The sequence below is a fragment of the Triticum aestivum genome, chromosome 3B (genome assembly GCF_018294505.1).
Source record: "Triticum aestivum cultivar Chinese Spring chromosome 3B, IWGSC CS RefSeq v2.1, whole genome shotgun sequence".
Lineage (NCBI taxonomy): Eukaryota > Viridiplantae > Streptophyta > Magnoliopsida > Poales > Poaceae > Triticum > Triticum aestivum.
The window spans coordinates 374,936,561-374,947,484 of NC_057801.1; positions in this window are offsets into that span (position 1 = coordinate 374,936,561).

Here is a 10,924-nt window from a genome sequence, read left to right on the forward strand (position 1 = left end):
CATTGGTCACTTAGGGTCAGATGTTCGGAAGAAGTTGAAGGCTGCCTACACTTTAATTGAACAGCTGTATACCGGAGCGCAGCGGATCATCACCACTGCATCTCATAACAATCCGGCACCCACTTTAATCCAAGACACTCTTAATAGGTTGTCAATGCTTCCTGCTCGGATTGAAGAACTGAAAAAATCTGCTGCTCGAACCGGAGCCATTAATGCCTTGATCCGGGCAAAAGCATGGGTGCCGGATTTCGATCCTGTTGAGGCAGCTCAAGGCTATCCCAGCTTGAAGGAAGACGGCTCAGAGTTCAATGAAGATGATTTGAGGGCGATAAACCGTGCAGTACGCCCTCTGGCTTGTCAATTGGCTGAAGAGGCAGACTTGTCGCATTATCAAGCTCAGTACAATGATCAGAACAAACGAGTGCCTGCACCAACTCCTGAAGCGGAGAATCTGATTCCTCCAATCCGTAAGCATACTTACGCTCCTGATATTGAACCGTCTTCTCTGATCCACGAAGAGGCTGTCTTTCAAACTTTAATGGGAATCGACTGGACCACTGTTGATTTCCAGCCAATGGATAGAGATGAGGAAGCTGAAACGGCGCGGGCCGACCCACAATCATCAGACCGGGGCGATGAACAGGCTTGAACCGGAAGCCAGTTTAAATAGCTGCTTTATTATGATCCGCCGGAACAACAATGATCTTATTTGGGCACCGCGTTGCCTTGTAATAGGATAGTCAATACTTCTGCCTTGAATATGCCTTCGTGCATAAGTACTGATGCTTTTGCTTGAAATCCTCAATTTATATTTCCTGCAATCAGAAAATCTTGAACTGCCATCGCTGGGCATGAAGTTGGCTTAGCCAGGCTTGAAACGGAGTATTTATAAACCGTTACCATCAAAGGGGAGAAAACAACTCCCATGTAAACCGTGCTGGGTCATTATGAGCCCCCCTGCTACTTCATGATGTTAACAGGAAAGTTAAACCGGGCATATTTCTCCGGAGTACAAATGAACCGATTTCCGTCAGCTGAACCGGTAAAAAAGTGTTGTTGGTTTAAAGGAAACACAACAAAAATTGAAGAATAGTCATAAAAGAAATATGGAAGCAAAGGCAATGATAAAAACCGTTTGCAAAAACATGCTTTACTGAGCTGATCAGATGGTGTTACCACGGTCGGACAGGACCAAGCCCCCAATAGGAGTGACAATGGTTCAAGTCAGCCAGGTCCCCAAATGAAACCGTGGCATTTATGCCGATCAAAAGGCGTGGCAATGGTTCGGGTTCGACCAAGCCCCCAAGTGATTCTGTGGCCTTAGGCCGATCAAGAGGCGTGACTGGTTCAGACTTGACCATGTCCCCAAGTGATCTGGTGGCTTTCGCCTATCAAAAGGTGTCGCATTGGTTCGGACACGACCAAGGCCCCAAGTGATATCACAAAGCTTTTTTGAAAAGCAAATTTCAAGGGGTAAACCGGAGGCCGCTTTAAAACAGAACCACTCCATGTAACCACACATGATATGAAAGGACAGAGACCCCGCTTTAGCTGAGGCTCCGGTTTTATTATATCAATGATAATATATACACTGCCATAATATGTACATAGATAGAGCCGATGGCTCAAGTGTAGTAAGGCCGAAGATGAGCTATATTCCACGGCCTGTTGGTCTCCTCCTCTGATGTGCGTGAGTCTTTATGCTCTCGAATATCAATCAGATAGTACGACCCGTTGTGCAGATTCTTGCTGACCACGAAAGGTCCCTCCCAAGGTGGGGATAACTTGTGCATATCCGTCTGATCTTGGATGAGCCGAAGCACCAAATCTCCTTCTTGAAAAGTTCTGGTTCTGACCCGGCGACTGTGATAGCGACGAAGATCTTGTTGATAAATCGCCGAGCGGGCAGCCGCTATGTCACGCTCCTCATCTAATAGGTCCAAAGCATCTTGCCGTGCTGTCTCATTGTCCGCTTCAACATAAGCCGCCACACGAGGCGAATCGTGCCGGATATCACTAGGGAGAACCGCCTCTGCTCCGTAGACCATAAAAAACGGTGTGTATCCTGTAGATCGGTTGGGCGTAGTGTTGATACTCCATAGCACAGATGGTAGCTCTTCAACCCAACATCCCGGTGTTCTTTGCAATGGAACCATAAGCCGGGGTTTGATGCCTCGCAAGATCTCTTGATTAGCTCGTTCTGCCTGCCCATTGGACTGGGGGTGAGCCACTGATGATACGTCAAGTCTGATGTGCTCACGTTCACAGAATTCCTTCATAGCACCCTTGGATAAATTGGTACCATTGTCAGTAATGATACTGTGTGGAAAGCCAAACCGGAAAATCACCTTTTTAATGAACTGCATCGCTGTAGCTGCATCACACTTGCTGACAGGCTCCGCTTCAACCCACTTGGTAAACTTGTCAACTGCCACCAAAAGGTGGGTTTTCTTATCCTTGGATCTTTTAAAAGGTCCGACCATATCCAGCCCCCATGTTGCAAACGGCCAAGTAATTGGAATCATCCTCAATTCTTGAGCCGGCACATGAGCACGCCTTGAAAATTTCTGACAGCCATCACACCGTTTAACCAAGTCCTCCGCATCAGCATGAGCTGTCAACCAGTAAAACCCGTGACGAAACGCCTTAGCCACCAGAGACTTTGAACCGGCGTGGTGACCACAATCCCCTTCATGGATTTCGCGTAAAATTTCACAACCTTCCTCAGGAGAGACGCAGCGTTGAAACGCCCCTGATACACTGCAATGATGCAATTCGCCATTGATAATTGTCATAGATTTGGATCGCCGGACTATCTGCCTGGCTAGAGTCTCATCCTCTGGCAACTCTCCCCGGTTCATGTACGCAAGATAAGGAACTGTCCAATCCGGTATAATATGCAGGGCTGCCACCAATTGAGCCTCCGGATCAGGAATAGCCAAATCCGCTTCACCCGGGAGCTTGACTGACGGGTTGTGCAACACATCGAGAAAGACATTAGGCGGGACCGGTTTACGCTGAGAGCCCAACCGGCTTAAAGCGTCCGCCGCTTCATTTTTTCGACGATCCACGTGCTCCACCTGATAACCCTTGAAGTGACCCGCAACAATATCCACCTCACGACGATATGCAGCCATAAGCGGGTCCTTAGAATCCCAAGTGCCAGATACCTGTTGAGCCACGAGGTCCGAGTCACCGAAGCACTTAACCCGACTTAGATTCATCTCTTTAGCCATCCGGAGACCATGGAGCAAAGCTTCATACTCAGCTGCATTATTAGTACAAGGGAACATTAAGCGGAGAACATAACAAAACTTATCACCCCGTGGGGAAGTTAATACGACTCCAGCCCCCGAGCCTTCCAATTGCCTGGATCCATCAAAATGGATAGTCCAATATGTGTGATCCGGCTTTTCCTCTGGTGCTTGCAACTCCGTCCAATCATTGATGAAATCAACAAGTGCTTGAGACTTCACCGCCGTCCGAGGCACGTACTTCAATCCGTGCGGCCCAAGTTCTATGGCCCACTTGGCAATCCGGCCAGTCGCCTCCCGGTTCTGTATGATATCGCCCAAGGGAGCTGAACTGACCACTGTGATGGGGTGCCCTTGGAAATACTGCTTCAACTTCCGGCTTGCCATGAAAACTCCATATACCAGCTTCTGCCAATGCGGATACCTTTGCTTGGATTCAATAAGCACCTCGCTGATATAGTAAACCGGCCGCTGAACCGGATACTCCTTGCCTGCCTCCTTGCGTTCTACCACAATAGCCACGCTAACTGCACGAGCATTGGCCGCTACGTATAACAATAACGGCTCCTTGTCGACCGGAGCTGCAAGAACGGGCGGATTGGCTAATTGCCGCTTCAAGTCCTCCAACGCTTCATCAGCAGCTGGACTCCAGATGAATTGATCTGTCTTTCTCAACATCTGGTATAAAGGGATGGCCTTCTCTCCGAGGCGGCTGATAAACCGGCTCAGTGCGGCGATCCGACCCGCCAAACGCTGAACATCGTTGATACACTTCGGTTTAGCCAGGGAGGTGATAGCCGTAATCTTCTCCGGATTAGCCTCAATTCCTCTGTTGGACACAAGAAAGCCCAGTAACTTGCCTGCCGGAACACCAAAGACACATTTGGCAGGGTTAAGCATCATCTTATAAACCCGCAAGTTGTCAAAGGTTTCCTTCAAATCATCAACCAGCGTCTCCTTCTGCCTTGACTTGACTACAATATCATCCACATAGGCGTGCACATTGCGGCCGATCTGTTTATGCAGGCAATTCTGTACACACCGTTGATAAGTGGCTTGGGCGCTCTTGAGCCCAAAAGGCATAGATACATAGCAGAAGGCTCCAAAGGGAGTAATAAACGCCGTCTTCTCCTGGTCCTTAACCGCCATTTTGATCTGATGATACCCAGAATACGCATCCAAAAAACTCAAACGCTCACAACCCGCCGTGGCGTCAATAATCTGGTCAATGCGAGGGAGGGCAAAAGGATCCGCTGGACAAGCCTTGTTAAGATCCGTGTAATCCACACACATACGCCAAGTGCCATTTTTCTTAAGTACCAGCACCGGATTAGCGAGCCATTCTGGATGGAACACTTCAATGATAAAACCAGCTGCTAAGAGCCTGGCCACTTCTTCTCCAATAGCTTTGCGCCTTTCTTCGTTAAACCGGCGGAGAAACTGTTTTACCGGTTTATACTTGGGATCAACATTAAGAGTGTGCTCAGCGAGTTCCCTCGGTACACCTGGCATGTCAGAAGGCTTCCATGCAAAAATGTCCCGATTCTCACGGATGAACTCGATGAGCGCGCTTTCCTATTTAGGGTCCAAGTTGGCACTGACAGTGAACTGCTTGGACGAATCGCCGGGCACGAAGTCAACAAGCTTGGTCTCAGCCGCCGATTTGAACTTCAGATCTGAATCATGCTCCGTAGTCGGCCTCTTCAAAGGGGTCATGTCCGCCGGATCAACATTGTCCCTATAATATTTCAACTCCTCCGTGGCACAAACCGACTCTGCATAGGCCGCATCACCTTCCTCACATTCCAAAGCAATCTTGCGGCTCCCATGAACCGTTATTGTCCCTTTGTAACCCGGCATCTTGAGCTGCAAATAGATATAACAAGGCCGTGCCATGAATTTGGCATAAGCCGGCCGCCCAAACAAGGCGTGATACGGGCTCCGAATTTTCACTACCTCAAAGGTTAGTGTTTCAGATCGGGAATCATGCTCGTCCCCAAAAGCCACCTCCAAGGCTATCTTACCAACAGGATACGCTGATTTGCCAGGCACCACACCATGGAACACCGTATTAGACGGTCTGAGATCCTTGTCTGTTAGCCCCATGCGGCGGAATGTCTCATAGTACAGGATGTTAATACTGCTCCCTCCATCCATGAGTACCTTGGTGAATTTATAACCTCCCACCTGAGGGTCTACCACTAATGCCAACTGGCCCGGATTGTCAACCCGGGGGGGGGGGTGATCCTCCCTGCTCCACACGATAGGCTGCTCCGACCAGCGTAAATAACGCGGTACGGCCGGTTCAACAGAGTTCACTGCTCGCTTGTGAAGTTTCCGGTCGCGCTTATCCAAGCTAGTTGTGAAAACGTGATACTGCCCATTGTTCAACTGTTTTGGCTGGCTCTGATAACCCGACCGCTGCTGCTGCTGCTGTTGGTTGTAACCCCCTTGACCGCTCTGATTATCCTGGTTATTATTACCGCCCTGATTGAAACCTGAACCGGAAGCTCCATCGTGACCCGGCCCATGGAAACCGGATCCTGAGCCACCACCTGACCCACGGTCATACCGGAAGGCATTAGAGTTTTTAAATTCCTGCATAATGTAACAATCCTTCCAAAGGTGGTTAGCCGGCGCCTCCTTCGTCCCGTGTTTTGGGCAAGGCTGATTCAGCAAATAGTTTAAGCGATCCGGGTTAGGATTTGGAGCCCCATTACGATTCGCCGCTTTACCTCTGCGCCGCTGACCCTTGTCCTGCGCATTAGTGTTAGCCACAAAGTCCATGCTGCCATCCGCTTTACGCTTGCCTCCGTTTCCATGGCCCGCCGGTTTGTATTGATGCCCCTTAGAGTTGCTATTCTTTTTTCCCTTCCCTGCTTCGTCATCGTCAGTCTCGGGATCCTTGGTACTATCAGAATCAGCATACTTCACTAAAGCGGCCATGAGAGTTCCCATGTCATTACAGAACCGCTTCATACGCCCCAACTTCAACTTTAGAGGCTTAAACCGGCAGTTGCCCTCCAGGGTTAAGATCGCAGAGTCAGCATTGATCCTGTCAGACGAGTGCAAGACTTCAGAAACGCGGCGTACCCAATGGGTTGTTGACTCTCCGTCCTCCTGAACACAAGCCGCCAAGTCTACTATGGACTTAGGCTGCTTACACGTATCTTTGAAATTCTGGATAAACCGGGTCCGCAACTGGGCCCATGAACTGATAGAATTAGGCGGCAGGCTCTTCAACCAAGTACGGGCTGTGCCTTCAAGCATCATGGTGAAGTACTTTGCACACGCGGTCTCATCCACATCCAGCATCTCCATTGCCATCTCATAACTCTCTACCCACGCTTCTGGAGATAAATCAGCGGTGTAATTTGGCACCTTGCGCGGGCCCTTGAAGTCCTTGGGCAGGCGTACATTGCGTAAAGCGGGGACTAAACAGGGCACTCCCAAGCTAGATGCGACCCCTGGCCCGGCAGAGGTGGTAGGACGAACCGGTGTAAGCTGATCCGCCTCGTTCTGTGCTGCTAACTCGGCCTCCCTTCGTGCCCGGGCCCGGTCCACTACATCCTGAGCATCGTGAACACCACCGGCCGGGTTATTGCCACGGGCCGCTTCACGGCCCCGCGCATTGCTTGATATGGCCGGTTCATCCAGGCACCTACTATAGCTCCGGCTTGGACGAGGTGTGGAATGAATCCGATCGCGGCTGTATGAATATGCCTCCTGTTGAATCAAAGCGGTCCGGAGAAGTTCCTTAACCCGGCGCGTCTCTATTGCTTGTGGAGAGTCTCCTTCGACCGGGATAGCTTCTAATCGCGCAGCAGCTGCGACAAGATTGTCCATAGGATTAGAATAATGACCCGGAGGTGTCTGGACCGGCGGAGGAATCACAATGTTCTGCCGAGGAGGTTCCATCAGGCGGGGTTGGACCGTCGCTCCTGGCCCTGGTGCCTCGACCCGGTTTACCTCCAGGTGCCCCGGCGGATTACTGGTTCCAGCTCCCGGAGTGTGAAAGAGATTTCGAGGGTCGAACCCTAACGGCAGGCGTGATCTGTGCTTCCGCTTCAAGACCTCCTGTGATGCGTTCTGGTCGAGCATGAGCTTATAGGCCTGGGCGTCCAAAGCGGCCCGCTCTGCAGCCATCCTGTCCTTCTCTGCTGCCAGGTCGGCTTTGGCCTGTACGATCTGCTCTCTCACCTTTGCAATCTCCGCATCATGGGCCTCCTGATCCGCCGGATTGGCCTCTGCCATAAGTACCGCTAGTGCGTCAAACAGGTCAGACAGAACTTGAACCGGTGGGGGCACAAGGCCTCCTGCCCTTGCTGCCGCTGCCGCTGCTGATCCGGAGAGCATTGCTGCTGCGGTCGAAGAGTGATTCGCCGCCTGCGTGCCGGCCATGAATATTCCAACCCGGTTGATCTGATCTGGGGGGTCCGGAACACTGTCGCCATCGGAACAGCCCCTAATCTGGTCGTCTTGCAACTGGTACAATGATTCGGTCTCTCCGGTTGAGGACTCGTCGCCGGAATAGACGACGGTCTCGCTACCGTATTCTGACTCGTCCTCATGCTCTCCTCCGTGGATGACTCCCACGAAGGCACGCCTCACGGCCGGTTTAACCTGGGTAGATCTCGCACGCTGAGCCGTCTCGACGAGGTCGGTGCGGATGTCCGGCTCAGGCCCAGGCTCACCAATCTTGCCGATAAAAACGTGTATGCCACCAAAGGGGACCCGGTACCCGTACTCGATCGAGCCGGCTTCGGGACCCCATCCTGCATCGTCGATGTAGAGCTTGCCGCGACGACTCTTGGTCATCCGGCCCACAGCATAGCCTTCGAGTCCTTTGAGCTTGCCCTCCAAGATCATCAAACCGTCGTGCGATAGCCCCACGGTGGGCGCCAACTGTCGTGGATTTGTCACGGCAGATGTCCTTGTGAAAGGACTTAGTCGTGGAGCCATCGCTACGGGTTAACTTGAAGGGGTTAAAGCGGACACAAAGACACAAGGGTTTATACTAGTTCGGCCCCTTCGATGAAGGTAAAAGCCTACGTCTAGTTGTGATGGATTTGATGTGGTTTCGATGGCTAGGGAGCAAACAAGCTTCGCCTAGGCTCGAGTTATTGTTGTCTGTCTCTGAACCGCCGCCGGGTCGTCCCCTTATATACACGGGTGACGCCCGTCGGTCCACAGAGTCCCACACCGGTTCATACTCGTATCCCGGTTGGTCTCTCTCTATTCCTAACTTACAATGCAAGTTTACATATCAAGCCGGTTTACGGCTACAGGTTCTAGACAAACTACAGGCCTTGGGCCTTCATCTGCTTAATCACCTTTAAACTACTAATGAAGCTAACCCGGCCCAGGTAGGCCGGTTCACGCCCAGTGGTAATATCCCCAACAATCGGGGTACTTGTTGGTCCGGTCTTGGCGTCCGTAGATGTACATGCAATCGTAGTGGTACTTGGCGGTTCCGAGTCGAACTTGACGATCCAGGTATGGGTCTTGGCGGTCTTGATGAATCCAAGTGACACCAGACACACGTCCACGATAGTCTTCGGACTTGGGCTCCGGGTAGATGACTTGAGGGTCTCAGTCAGGAGCACTTGTGGCAAAGAAGTGCCCGCGAACGAGACGATGCAACATGAACAGGAGGCGGATGCCACGTTCAGGCGAGCGGCGGGGCTCCCTGGTCGGAGTCGGTAGGGACGGCATGAGGCGGTGATGAAGAGGAGGTCGTAGGGAGAGCTGCTGGAGGTGGATGCAGAGGGTCACCGGGCAGCGGAGGTACGGCGGCGCTCCGGTAGCAGGAGGCCAAGGCGGAGATGGTCCGATTGGGAGACGCGGATGGATCTGAAGGCAGAGACGGCACGCAAGGAGGGGGTCGGGGATGGGTCGTCGAGGCTGGAACCAGGGTGGAGGCGCATAGGAGGAGGGTAGAGGCGCGCTGGAGGTGGTGGTGCTCGCGGGTGCAAGGCAGCCGGTGCTGGGGCTCCAGCGAACTCCGACCATAACGGAGGGGACGAGCAGCGCGGGGATCCTGCTAGGCACGGAGGACGACGGATGCGGGCGCAGGTGCTCAAGGAGCTCCTCTCCTTGAGCGCTCGGCGACGGGGACTTGGCAAGGAGGAGGCGCACATGCGGAGCCGACGGAGGGCCACCGGAGTTGGCCGCCCCGGTGGTGTTGTAGAGGCCGAGCGCGGGGATGAACTCCTCTCTGTGTGTGGCAGCGGAGGAGGGGGACGATGGGGAGAGGGGATCGAGAGGAGGGGCGATGGGATCGAGCGATGGGTGTGTGGCGGCGGGTAGAGGGAACGAGAGGAGGAGATGGGATCGAGCGATGCTCTCCCCTGCGGCTAGGGTTAGAGCTGGTGGGGGCACCGACTGGGCTTTGGGCTTAGGGGCCGGCTGGGCTGTAGGCTCTCTTCTCTCTCTCACTCTAAATAAAATAAAAAACAGAGATAAGAAAGAAAATAAAGGGAGGTTAGGGGAAGAAGTTGGACATGGGGATAATTTTCCCGGACTCACAAAAATGAGCTTGATCCCAGAAAATAGAAGTGGGCATGATTGCAAGTTTAAATTCAAATTCATTTGATTATAAATCAAATGGGTTTGAACTAGGACATGGTAAAAAGAAGGTTCAAAAATGTTGGGAAGTTTGGTGGAGATTGGAAAAGTGATGAAACAAATTATGGGAAAAGTTGAGGCCAAGGGTTTAGATAGAAAGGCATGGTATTCGTTTGCTCAATTCCAAATAATGGAATATTTATAATAGCTCCATAAATATTAGGAGGATATGTTATAAAGAGAAATCACCATGTGAATTCCCTCGATTTAAATAGATCAAAAGATCTATGCAATTTATTTAGTTGAGGTTTTTTAAAATTAAATGACATGATGGCATGATGCAATGCAAATGATGCAACAAAGAAAACAAATCACACGACGAAACTCAGAGTATCTGGAAGTCTTCTGGAGCGCCGGGCTCGGGGCGTTACAACACTCCACCACTACAAGAGGATCTCGACCCGAGATCTAGGATGGCACCGAAGAGAAACGGAAGAGGAAGAGAAGTGGTAAAACTAAGTTGCTTCTTCGACAAAAGAGTGAAACCAAAGAACCTTGAGAGGTTGAAAAAATTGAAAGAAAGAGTACAATGGAGATGAACAAGATTGCAAACACTCCATTAGCAAAGAGAAACAATGAATATTACAAGAACCTGAAGGTTGCAAAGACATGAATCAAGAGTTTAATTGACAAGATAGAATTTGAAACCACTCCGGTTAAAACAAGATGAGATTGGAAGAATTCGGGCAGCACTCCGGTTGAACATGGAAGTAATAGAACATGAACTTGAGAAGATGGGATGATACTTGATGAAATCAACAACATACTGCCTCCAGAACTATTGAAAGAATGGCACAATGGGTAAGAAGGATTTCAGACAGCACTCAGGTTGAAAAGAGAGGCAAAACTTGATAAGATGAAAGAACTTGAATGGGAACACAACACTCCGGTTAAACGGATAAGTATGGAAAAGAACATGATATTTACAAAATGAGATGATGGGTCGAAGAGAGTAACATCACAATGCCTCCGGAAGAAAGAATAGAAGATTGATCATTGGAATAACAGAATGGAGAAGAAGATGCCAACTTTTGCCACAAATG